The sequence below is a fragment of the Heptranchias perlo genome, chromosome 45, assembly GCF_035084215.1.
Source record: "Heptranchias perlo isolate sHepPer1 chromosome 45, sHepPer1.hap1, whole genome shotgun sequence".
NCBI classification, from domain to species: Eukaryota; Metazoa; Chordata; class Chondrichthyes; order Hexanchiformes; family Hexanchidae; genus Heptranchias; species Heptranchias perlo.
Genome location: NC_090369.1, coordinates 3,599,016 through 3,610,230, shown reverse-complemented (window position 1 = coordinate 3,610,230; position 11,215 = coordinate 3,599,016).

Sequence of the window (11,215 nt, the reverse complement as noted above, 5' to 3'; positions counted from 1 at the left end):
GAGGCAGACACACCCCAGACTCACACACACACAGAGGCAGACACACCCAGACTCACACACACAGAGAGGCAGACACACCCCAGACTCTCACACACAGAAGCAGACACACCCCAGACTCACACACACAGAAGCAGACACACCCAGACTCACACACAGAGAGACAGACACACCCCAGACTCACACACACAGAGAGGCAGACACACCCCAGACTCACACACACACAGAGGCAGACACACCCCAGACTCACACACACACAGAGAGGCAGACACACCCCAGACTCACACTCACACACACACAGAGAGGCAGACACACCCCAGACTCACACACGCTCTGCCTTATCGATGGGGGGACGATGCTTGATGCCTCCGGCCACACAATGGAAGGGGTTCAGGAGCGGCAGGCTGCTAATCAAAGCTCAGAGCTGCTGTTAACACCAATCTGCACTGACACACTTCAGCCTGCAGCCATCTGCTTTGCCGAGCGGCAGCCGGCGGCTGCAAGGTATCGGCGTTCCCTCTGGGGTGTGTCTGCCTCTGTGTGTGTGTGTGTGTGTGTGTGTGTGCCTCAATCCTCCTCTCCCAACCTGACAAATCGCACCTCCCCGCTTACAGACCGTCCAAGTCCTTTCCATGTCCAAAACAAAATCCCCCCTCCCCCTGCCGCCTACTCCCCGACTCCCCAGATTCTGCAGGCTGCATTCTTTTCGAATCACAGTATGACACAGCTCGGAAGGTGGCCCTTCGGCCCATCGTACCGGTGCCAGCTCAAACCCCGCCCACCCCCTCCTTCGAGGCGGGGGAAATCACACACACACGTGCCGGATTGAAGAGGCCGGGTGGTCTTGTTGGGGATGCTCGCCCAAGCTCCTCCACGCCCTGAGCCTCTCGCGCCGAGTGTCGGCGGGCTATTTGACTGTGTGGGGCCTCGTCTCCCGTCTTCACCCGACGCGCGCCCACTTTCCAGTAACGTGGGGAAGGGGGTGGGACAGGGCGGCTGGATCAGGAGAGGGAACCCTGCCTGAACTCTTCATCCCCTCTCTACGGATCCAGGGTCACTGAGGCAAATTGTAGCACACATCCCTCACTGTAACACTCTGATATACCCCACACCCCTCACTGTAACACTCTGATATACCCCACACCCCTCACTGTAACACTCTGATATACCCCACACCCCTCACTGTAACACTCTGATATACCCCACACCCCTCACTGTAACACTCTGATATACCCCACACCCCTCACTGTAACACTCTGATATATCCCACACCCCTCACTGTAACACTGTGATATACCCCACACCCCTCACTGTAACACTCTGATATACCCCACACCCCTCACTGTAACACTCTGATATATCCCACACCCCTCACTGCAACACTCTGATATATCCCACACCCCTCACTGTAACACTCTGATATACCCCACACCCCTCACTGTAACACTCTGATATATCCCACACCCCTCACTGTAACACTCTGATATATCCCACACCCCTCACTGTAACACTCTGATATATCCCACACCCCTCACTGTAACACTCTGATATACCCCACACCCCTCACTGTAACACTCTGATATACCCCACACCCCTCACTGTAACACTCTGATATACCCCACACCCCTCACTGTAACACTCTGATATACCCCACACCCCTCACTGTAACACTCTGATATACCCCACACCCCTCACTGTAACACTCTGATATACCCCACACCCCTCACTGTAACACTCTGATATACCCCACACCCCTCACTGTAACACTCTGATATACCCCACACCCCTCACTGCAACACTCTGATATATCCCACACCCCTCACTGTAACACTCTGATATACCCCACACCCCTCACTGTAACACTCTGATATATCCCACACCCCTCACTGTAACACTCTGATATATCCCACACCCCTCACTGTAACACTCTGATATATCCCACACCCCTCACTGTAACACTCTGATATACCCCACACCCCTCACTGTAACACTCTGATATACCCCACACCCCTCACTGTAACACTCTGATATACCCCACACCCCTCACTGTAACACTCTGATATACCCCACACCCCTCACTGTAACACTCTGATATATCCCACACCCCTCACTGTAACACTCTGATATATCCCACACCCCTCACTGTAACACTCTGATATATCCCACACCCCTCACTGTAACACTCTGATATACCCCACACCCCTCACTGTAACACTCTGATATATCCCACACCCCTCACTGTAACACTCTGATATATCCCACACCCCTCACTGTAACACTCTGATATATCCCACACCCCTCACTGTAACACTCTGATATATCCCACACCCCTCACTGTAACACTCTGATATACCCCACACCCCTCACTGTAACACTCTGATATACCCCGCACCCCTCACTGTAACACTCTGATATACCCCACACCCCTCACTGTAACACTCTGATATATCCCACACCCCACACTGTAACACTCTGATATACCCCACACCCCTCACTGTAACACTCTGATATATCCCACACCCCACACTGTAACACTCTGATATATCCCACACCCCTCACTGTAACACTCTGATATACCCCACACCCCTCACTGTAACACTCTGATATACCCCACACCCCCTCACTGTAACACTCTGATATACCCCACACCCCCTCACTGTAACACTCTGATATACCCCTCACCCCTAACTGTAACACTCTGATATACCCCACACCCCTCACTGTAACACTCTGATATACCCCTCACCCCTCACTGTAACACTCTGATATACCCCACACCACTCACTGTAACACACTGATATACCCCACACCCCTCACTGTAACACTCTGATATATCCCACACCCCTCACTGTAACACTCTGATATACCCCACACCCCTCACTGTAACACTCTGATATATCCCACACCCCTCACTGTAACACTCTGATATATCCCACACCCCTCACTGTAACACTCTGATATACCCCACACCCCTCACTGTAACACTCTGATATATCCCACACCCCTCACTGTAACACTCTGATATATCCCACACCCCTCACTCTAACACTCTGATATACCCCACACCCCTCACTGTAACACTCTGATATATCCCACACCCCTCACTGTAACACTCTGATATATCCCACACCCCTCACTGTAACACTCTGATATACCCCACACCCCTCACTGTAACACTCTGATATATCCCACACCCCTCACTGTAACACTCTGATATACCCCACACCCCTCACTGTAACACTCTGATATACCTCACACCCCTCACTGTAACACTCTGATATACCTCACACCCCTCACTGTAACACTCTGATATATCCCACACCCCTCACTGTAACACTCTGATATACCCCACACCCCTCACTGTAAACTCTGATATATCCCACACCCCTCACTGTAACACTCTGATATACCCCACACCCCTCACTGTAAACTCTGATATACCCCACACCCCCTCACTGTAACACTCTGATATACCCCACACCCCTCACTGAAACACTCTGATATACCCCACACCCCTCACTGTATCACTCTGATATACCCCACACCCCTCACTGTAACCCTCTGATATACCCCACACCCCTCACTGTAACACTCTGATATACCCCACACCCCTCACTGTAAACTCTGATATACCCCTCACCCCTCACTGTAACACTCTGATATACCCCACACCCCTCACTGTAACACTCTGATATACCCCACACCCCTCACTGTAACACTCTGATATATCCCACACCCCTCACTGTAACACTCTGATATATCCCACACCCCTCACTGTAACACTCTGATATACCCCACACCCCCTCACTGTAACACTCTGATATACCCCACACCCCTCACTGTAACACTCTGATATATCCCACACCCCTCACTGTAACACTCTGATATATCCCACACCCCTTACTGTAACACTCTGATATACCCCACACCCCTCACTGTAACACTCTGATATACCCCACACCCCTCACTGTAACACTCTGATATATTCCACACCCCTCACTGTAACACTCTGATATACCCCACACCCCTCACTGTAACACTCTGATATACCCCACACCCCTCACTGTAACACTCTGATATACCCCACACCCCTCACTGTAACACTCTGATATATCCCACACCCCTCACTGTAACACTCTGATATACCCCACACCCCTCACTGTAACACTCTGATATACCCCACACCCCTCACTGTAAAACTCTGATATACCCCTCACCCCTCACTGTAACACTCTGATATATCCCACACCCCTCACTGTAAACTCTGATATACCCCACACCCCTCACTGTAACACTCTGATATACCCCACACCCCTCACTGTAACACTCTGATAGACCCCACACCCCTCACTGTAACACTCTGATATACCCCACACCCCTCACTGTAACACTCTGATATATCCCACACCCCTCACTGTAACACTCTGATATATACCCACACCCCTCACTGTAACACTCTGATATACCCCACACCCCTCACTGTAACACTCTGATATATCCCACACCCCTCACTGTAACACTCTGATATACCCCACACCCCTCACTGTAACACACTGATATACCCCACACCCCTCACTGTAACACTCTGATATATCCCACACCCCTCACTGTAACACTCTGATATATCCCACACCCCTCACTGTAACACTCTGATATACCCCACACCCCCTCACTGTAACACTCTGATATATCCCACACCCCTCACTGTAACACTCTGATATACCCCACACCCCTCACTGTAACACTCTGATATACCCCACACCCCCTCACTGTAACACTCTGATATATCCCACACCCCTCACTGTAACACTCTGATATACCCCACACCCCTCACTGTAACACTCTGATATACCCCACACCCCCTCACTGTAACACTCTGATATACCCCACACCCCCTCACTGTAACACTCTGATATACCCCTCACCCCTAACTGTAACACTCTGATATACCCCACACCCCTCACTGTAACACTCTGATATACCCCTCACCCCTCACTGTAACACTCTGATATACCCCACACCACTCACTGTAACACTCTGATATACCCCACACCCCTCACTGTAACACTCTGATATATCCCACACCCCTCACTGTAACACTCTGATATATCCCACACCCCTCACTGTAACACTCTGATATACCACACACCCCTCACTGTAACACTCTGATATACCCCACACCCCTCACTGTAACACTCTGATATATCCCACACCCCTCACTGTAACACTCTGATATATCCCACACCCCTCACTCTAACACTCTGATATACCCCACACCCCTCACTGTAACACTCTGATATATCCCACACCCCTCACTGTAACACTCTGATATACCCCACACCCCTCACTGTAACACTCTGATATACCTCACACCCCTCACTGTAACACTCTGATATACCCCACACCCCTCACTGTAACACTCTGATATACCTCACACCCCTCACTGTAACACTCTGATATATCCCACACCCCTCACTGTAACACTCTGATATACCCCACACCCCTCACTGTAAACTCTGATATATCCCACACCCCTCACTGTAACACTCTGATATACCCCACACCCCTCACTGTAAACTCTGATATACCCCACACCCCCTCACTGTAACACTCTGATATACCCCACACCCCTCACTGTAACACTCTGATATACCCCACACCCCTCACTGTATCACTCTGATATACCCCACACCCCTCACTGTAACCCTCTGATATACCCCACACCCCTCACTGTAACACTCTGATATACCCCACACCCCTCACTGTAAACTCTGATATACCCCTCACCCCTCACTGTAACACTCTGATATACCCCACACCCCTCACTGTAACACTCTGATATACCCCACACCCCTCACTGTAACACTCTGATATATCCCACACCCCTCACTGTAACACTCTGATATATCCCACACCCCTCACTGTAACACTCTGATATACCCCACACCCCCTCACTGTAACACTGATATATCCCACACCCCTCACTGTAACACTCTGATATATTCCGCACCCCTCACTGTAACACTCTGATATACCCCACACCCCCTCACTGTAACACTCTGATATACCCCACACCCCTCACTGTAACACTCTGATATATCCCACACCCCTCACTGTAACACTCTGATATACCCCACACCCCTCACTGTAACACTCTGATATACCCCACACCCCTCACTGTAAAACTCTGATATACCCCTCACCCCTCACTGTAACACTCTGATATATCCCACACCCCTCACTGTAAACTCTGATATACCCCACACCCCTCACTGTAACACTCTGATATACCCCACACCCCTCACTGTAACACTCTGATATACCCCACACCCCTCACTGTAACACTCTGATATATCCCACACCCCTCACTGTAACACTCTGATATATACCCACACCCCTCACTGTAACACTCTGATATATCCCACACCCCTCACTGTAACACTCTGATATATCCCACACCCCTCACTGTAACACTCTGATATACCCCACACCCCTCACTGTAACACTCTGATATATCCCACACCCCTCACTGTAACACTCTGATATATCCCACACCCCTCACTGTAACACTCTGATATATCCCACACCCCTCACTGTAACACTCTGATATATCCCACACCCCTCACTGTAACACTCTGATATACCCCACACCCCCTCACTGTAACACTCTGATATACCCCACACCCCTCACAGTAACACTCTGATATACCCCACACCCCTCACTGTAACACTCTGATATATCCCACACCCCTCACTGTAACACTCTGATATATCCCACACCCCTCACTGTAAACTCTGATATACCCCACACCCCTCACTGTAACACTCTGATATATCCCACACCCCTCACTGTAACACTCTGATATATCCCACACCCCTCACAGTAATACTCTGATATACCCCACACCCCTCACTGTAACACTCTGATATACCCCACACCCCTCACTGTAACACTCTGATATACCCCACACCCCTCACTGTAACACTCTGATATACCCCACACCCCTCACTGTAACACTCTGATATACCCCACACCCCTCACTGTAACACTCTGATATATCCCACACCCCTCACTGTAACACTCTGATATACCCCACACCCCTCACTGTAACACTCTGATATATCCCACACCCCTCACTGTAACACTCTGATATACCCCTCACTGTAACACTCTGATATACCCCACACCCCTCACTGTAACACTCTGATATACACCACACCCCTCACTGTAACACTCTGATATATCCCACACCCCTCACTGTAACACTCTGATATACCCCACACCCTTCACTGTAACACTCTGATATACCCCACACCCCTCACTGTAACACTCTGATATACCCCACACCCCTCACTGTAACACTCTGATATACCCCACACCCCTCACTGTAACACTCTGATATACCCCACACCCCTCACTGTAACACTCTGATATATCCCACACCCCTCACTGTAACACTCTGATATATCCCACACCCCTCACTGTAACACTCTGATATATCCCACACCCCTCACTGTAACACTCTGATATACCCCACACCCCTCACTGTAACACTCTGATATATCCCACACCCCTCACTGTAACACTCTGATATATCCCACACCCCTCACTGTAACACTCTGATATATCCCACACCCCTCACTGTAACACTCTGATAGACCCCACACCCCTCACTGTAACACTCTGATATACCCCACACCCCTCACTGTAACACTCTGATCTCTCCCACACCCCTCACTGTAACACTCTGATATATCCCACACCCCTCACTGTAACACTCTGATATATCCCGCACCCTCACTGTAACACTCTGATATATCCCACACCCCCTCACTGTAACACTCTGATATATCCCGCACCCTCACTGTAACACTCTGATATATCCCGCACCCTCACTGTAACACTCTGATATATCCCACACCCCTCACTGTAACACTCTGATATATCCCGCACCCTCACTGTAACACTCTGATATATCCCACACCCCCTCACTGTAACACTCTGATATATCCCACACCCCTCACTGTAACACTCTGATGTACCCCTCACCCCTCACTGTAACACTCTGATATATCCCACACCCCTCACTGTAACACTCTGATGTACCCCTCACTGCAATAATCCCCTCACTAGAGCTGCCTCGCGAGTATTGTAAATAGCATTACACTGACTCAGAGCTCCATTTAACTTTAGCAGACGAGGAACGATTTGTTTTTAAATGAATGATTGCTCCCCCCCTGCAGTTCCCGAGCCGTGCCCTGGCCACTCTATTGAGAGTCCAACCTTTTAACTCTCAGCGTCGCGATCGATGCAGGCCCTCAGCTCCCCACCCGCCCCTCCCCAGTCAGCGGGAGGATACTGGCAATGTTTGCACACACGCCGGCTTGATGGTCTGTCACAGCAAGGAAGGAGGCTATTCGGCCCGTCGGGCCTGCGCCGGATCTTCCAAAGAGCTGGACAATTCGCCCCACTCCCCTCCCTGCAGCCCCCGCCCCCCCACTCCCGTCGCCCTGCAGATTTACAGGATCGTACCGACCAGCGGAACTGTTGGCGAGCCCAGGCGTTCACTCAGGCAACTTGGGAGGTCAGCGCTCCAGGGTCGGCCGATGTTGGTCATCCCCCAGCAACGCCTCGTTTTTAACATGCTCCATCCCTCATCGGCCAAACCCCCTCCCTGTCCCTGTAGCCTCCTCCAGCCCGACAGCCCTCCCAGATAAGAACAGAAGAAATAGGGGCAGGAGTGGGCCATTCGGCCCCTCGAGCCTGCTCCGCCATTCAATCAGATCATGGCTGACCTTCCACCTCAACTCCACTTTCCCGCCCGATCCCCATATCCCTCGATTCCCCAAAAATCTATCGATCTCAGCCTTGAATACACTCAACGACTGAGCATCCACAGCCCTCTGGGGGAGAGAATTCCAAAGATTCCCCACCCTCTGAGTGAAGAAATTCCTCCTCATCTCAGTCTTGAATGGCCGACCCCTTATCCTGAGACTATGCCCCCTGGTTCTAGACTCTCCAGCCAGGGGGAAACAGCCTCTCAGCATCTACCCTGTCAAAACCCCTCAGAATCTTATATGTTTCAATGAGATCACCTCTCATTCTTCTAAACTCCAGAGAGTATCGGCCCATTCTACTCAATCTCTCCTCATAGGACAACCCTCTCATCCCAGGAATTAATCTAGTGAACCTTCGTTGCACCGCCTCTAAGGCAAGTATCTCCTTCCTTAGATAAGGAGACCAAAACTGTACACAGTACACCAGGTGAGGTCTCTCCAAAGCCCTGTACAATTGTAGTAAGACTTCCTTACTCTTGTACTCCAACCCCCTTACAATAAAGGCCAACATACCATTTGCCTTCCTAATTGCTTGCTGTACCTGCATGTTAACTTTCTGTGTTTCTTGTACGAGGACACCCAAATCCCTCTGAACATCTCTGCGCTCCTCCAATTCCAGCCTCTTGCGCACCCCCCACCGATTCCCATCGCTCCACCACAGGCGGCCGTGCCTTCAGCCGCCTAGGCCCTAAGCCCCCCTGCCTCTGTCTCCTCCTTTAAGACGTTTCTTAAAAAGTCCCGCTATCCTCAGCTTTTGGCCACCTGTCCGAATACATGGCTTGGTCTCAAATTGTGTCTGATTTACGCCTCGACGTCTTACTACATTTTAAAAGAAAAAGGTGCTGTGTAAATGCAAGCTGTCCGCTGTTGCTGTTCAACCATGGGGGGCAGGGGAAGGAAGCATTCCCCACACCAGCACGTATCCCAGGAGGGTGTAGGCCTCCCAACAGCACCCCCCTCTCCGATATCAGAAATTGGAACCTTCCCTGAAGCTCACACTCTCTCAAGTCTCGAGTCGGATATAACAGAACCAACAAAGGGTGGAGATGGGGACAGAGTCTGACGGAGGGTCCGAGGCAGGCTTTGGAAGACCCGGTGGGAACTGGGTCTCTGGTTGCCCCCCTCCCCCCCACCGCAAGGAGGGCGAATCGGGGTCTGTTACCCTGGCATGGGAGCAAGTGACACCCCCAGAGTGGGGTAGGGGAGGAGGGAAGGAGCATGGTGACAGGAATCCTGGAGCAGTCTCTCCCTCTCTCTCTCTCTCTCTCTCTCTCCCCCTCCCTCTCTCTCCCTCTCTCTCTCTCTCTCCCCCCTCCCTCTCTTTCTCTCTCTCTCCTCCCTCCTCTCCTCTCTTCCCTTCCCTCTCTCTCTCTCCTCCTCTCCCCCTCTCTCTCTCTCCTCCCTAACTCTCTCCTCTCCCCTCCCTCCCTCTCTCCCTCACCTCCATCTCTACCACCTCCCTCTCTTCCCCCCTCCCCTCTCTCCCCCCACCCTGCCTCCCTCCCCTCCCCACTCTCTCTGTTTGTCTGTCTCTCCCTCCCTCTTTCTCTCTCTGTCTGTCTGTCTTTCCCTCTCTCTCTCTGTCTCTCCCTCGCTCCTTCTCTCTGTCTCTCCCTCCCTCTGTCTGTCCCTCTCTCTCTCTGTCCCTCCCTCCCTCTCTCTCTGTCTGTCTGTCTCTCCCTCCCTCTCTCTCTGTCTGTCTCTCCCTCCCTCTCTCTCTGTCTGTCTCTCCCTCCCTCTCTCTCTCTCTGTCTCTCCCTCCCTCTGTCTCTCTCTCCCTCTGTCTCTCTGTCGGTAGTGTCTGTCCCTCTCTCTCTCTGTTTCTCCCTCCCTCTTTCTTTCTCTCTCTCTGTCTCTCCCTCCCTCTCTCTGTCTCTCCCTCCCTCCCTCTCTGTCTGTCTGTCTCTCCCTCTCTCTGTCTGTCTCTCCCTCCCTCTCTCTCTCTGTCTCTCCCTCCCCTTTCTTTCTGTCTGTCTCTCCCTCCCTCTCTCTCTGTCTCTCCCTCCCCTTTCTTTCTCTCCCTCCCTCCCTCTCCCACTCTCTCTCCCTCCCTCTCACACTGCATTCCCCATGCACACCGACTGTTGTCTTGTCACCAATGAGATATCTCTCTCCCTCTTGTCTGTGTGTCACTCACACACACACGCACACAAACACATCAATCTGAATCCTCGTCCCAACAGACCAGATAGCTCAATAAATAGATAAGTCAATCTTTTAGCCCAAGATAACACACTCTGGGGACTGTTCCTCTCACCACCCGAGGGAGAGAGAGCATGCCCACTTTTAACACCCATTGCAATCACTAACATGGGATTAATTAGCCCCCTCCCTCACAAAGCCCAGCCTTTCCCCCCCCCTCCGCCACCAAGGGGCACTC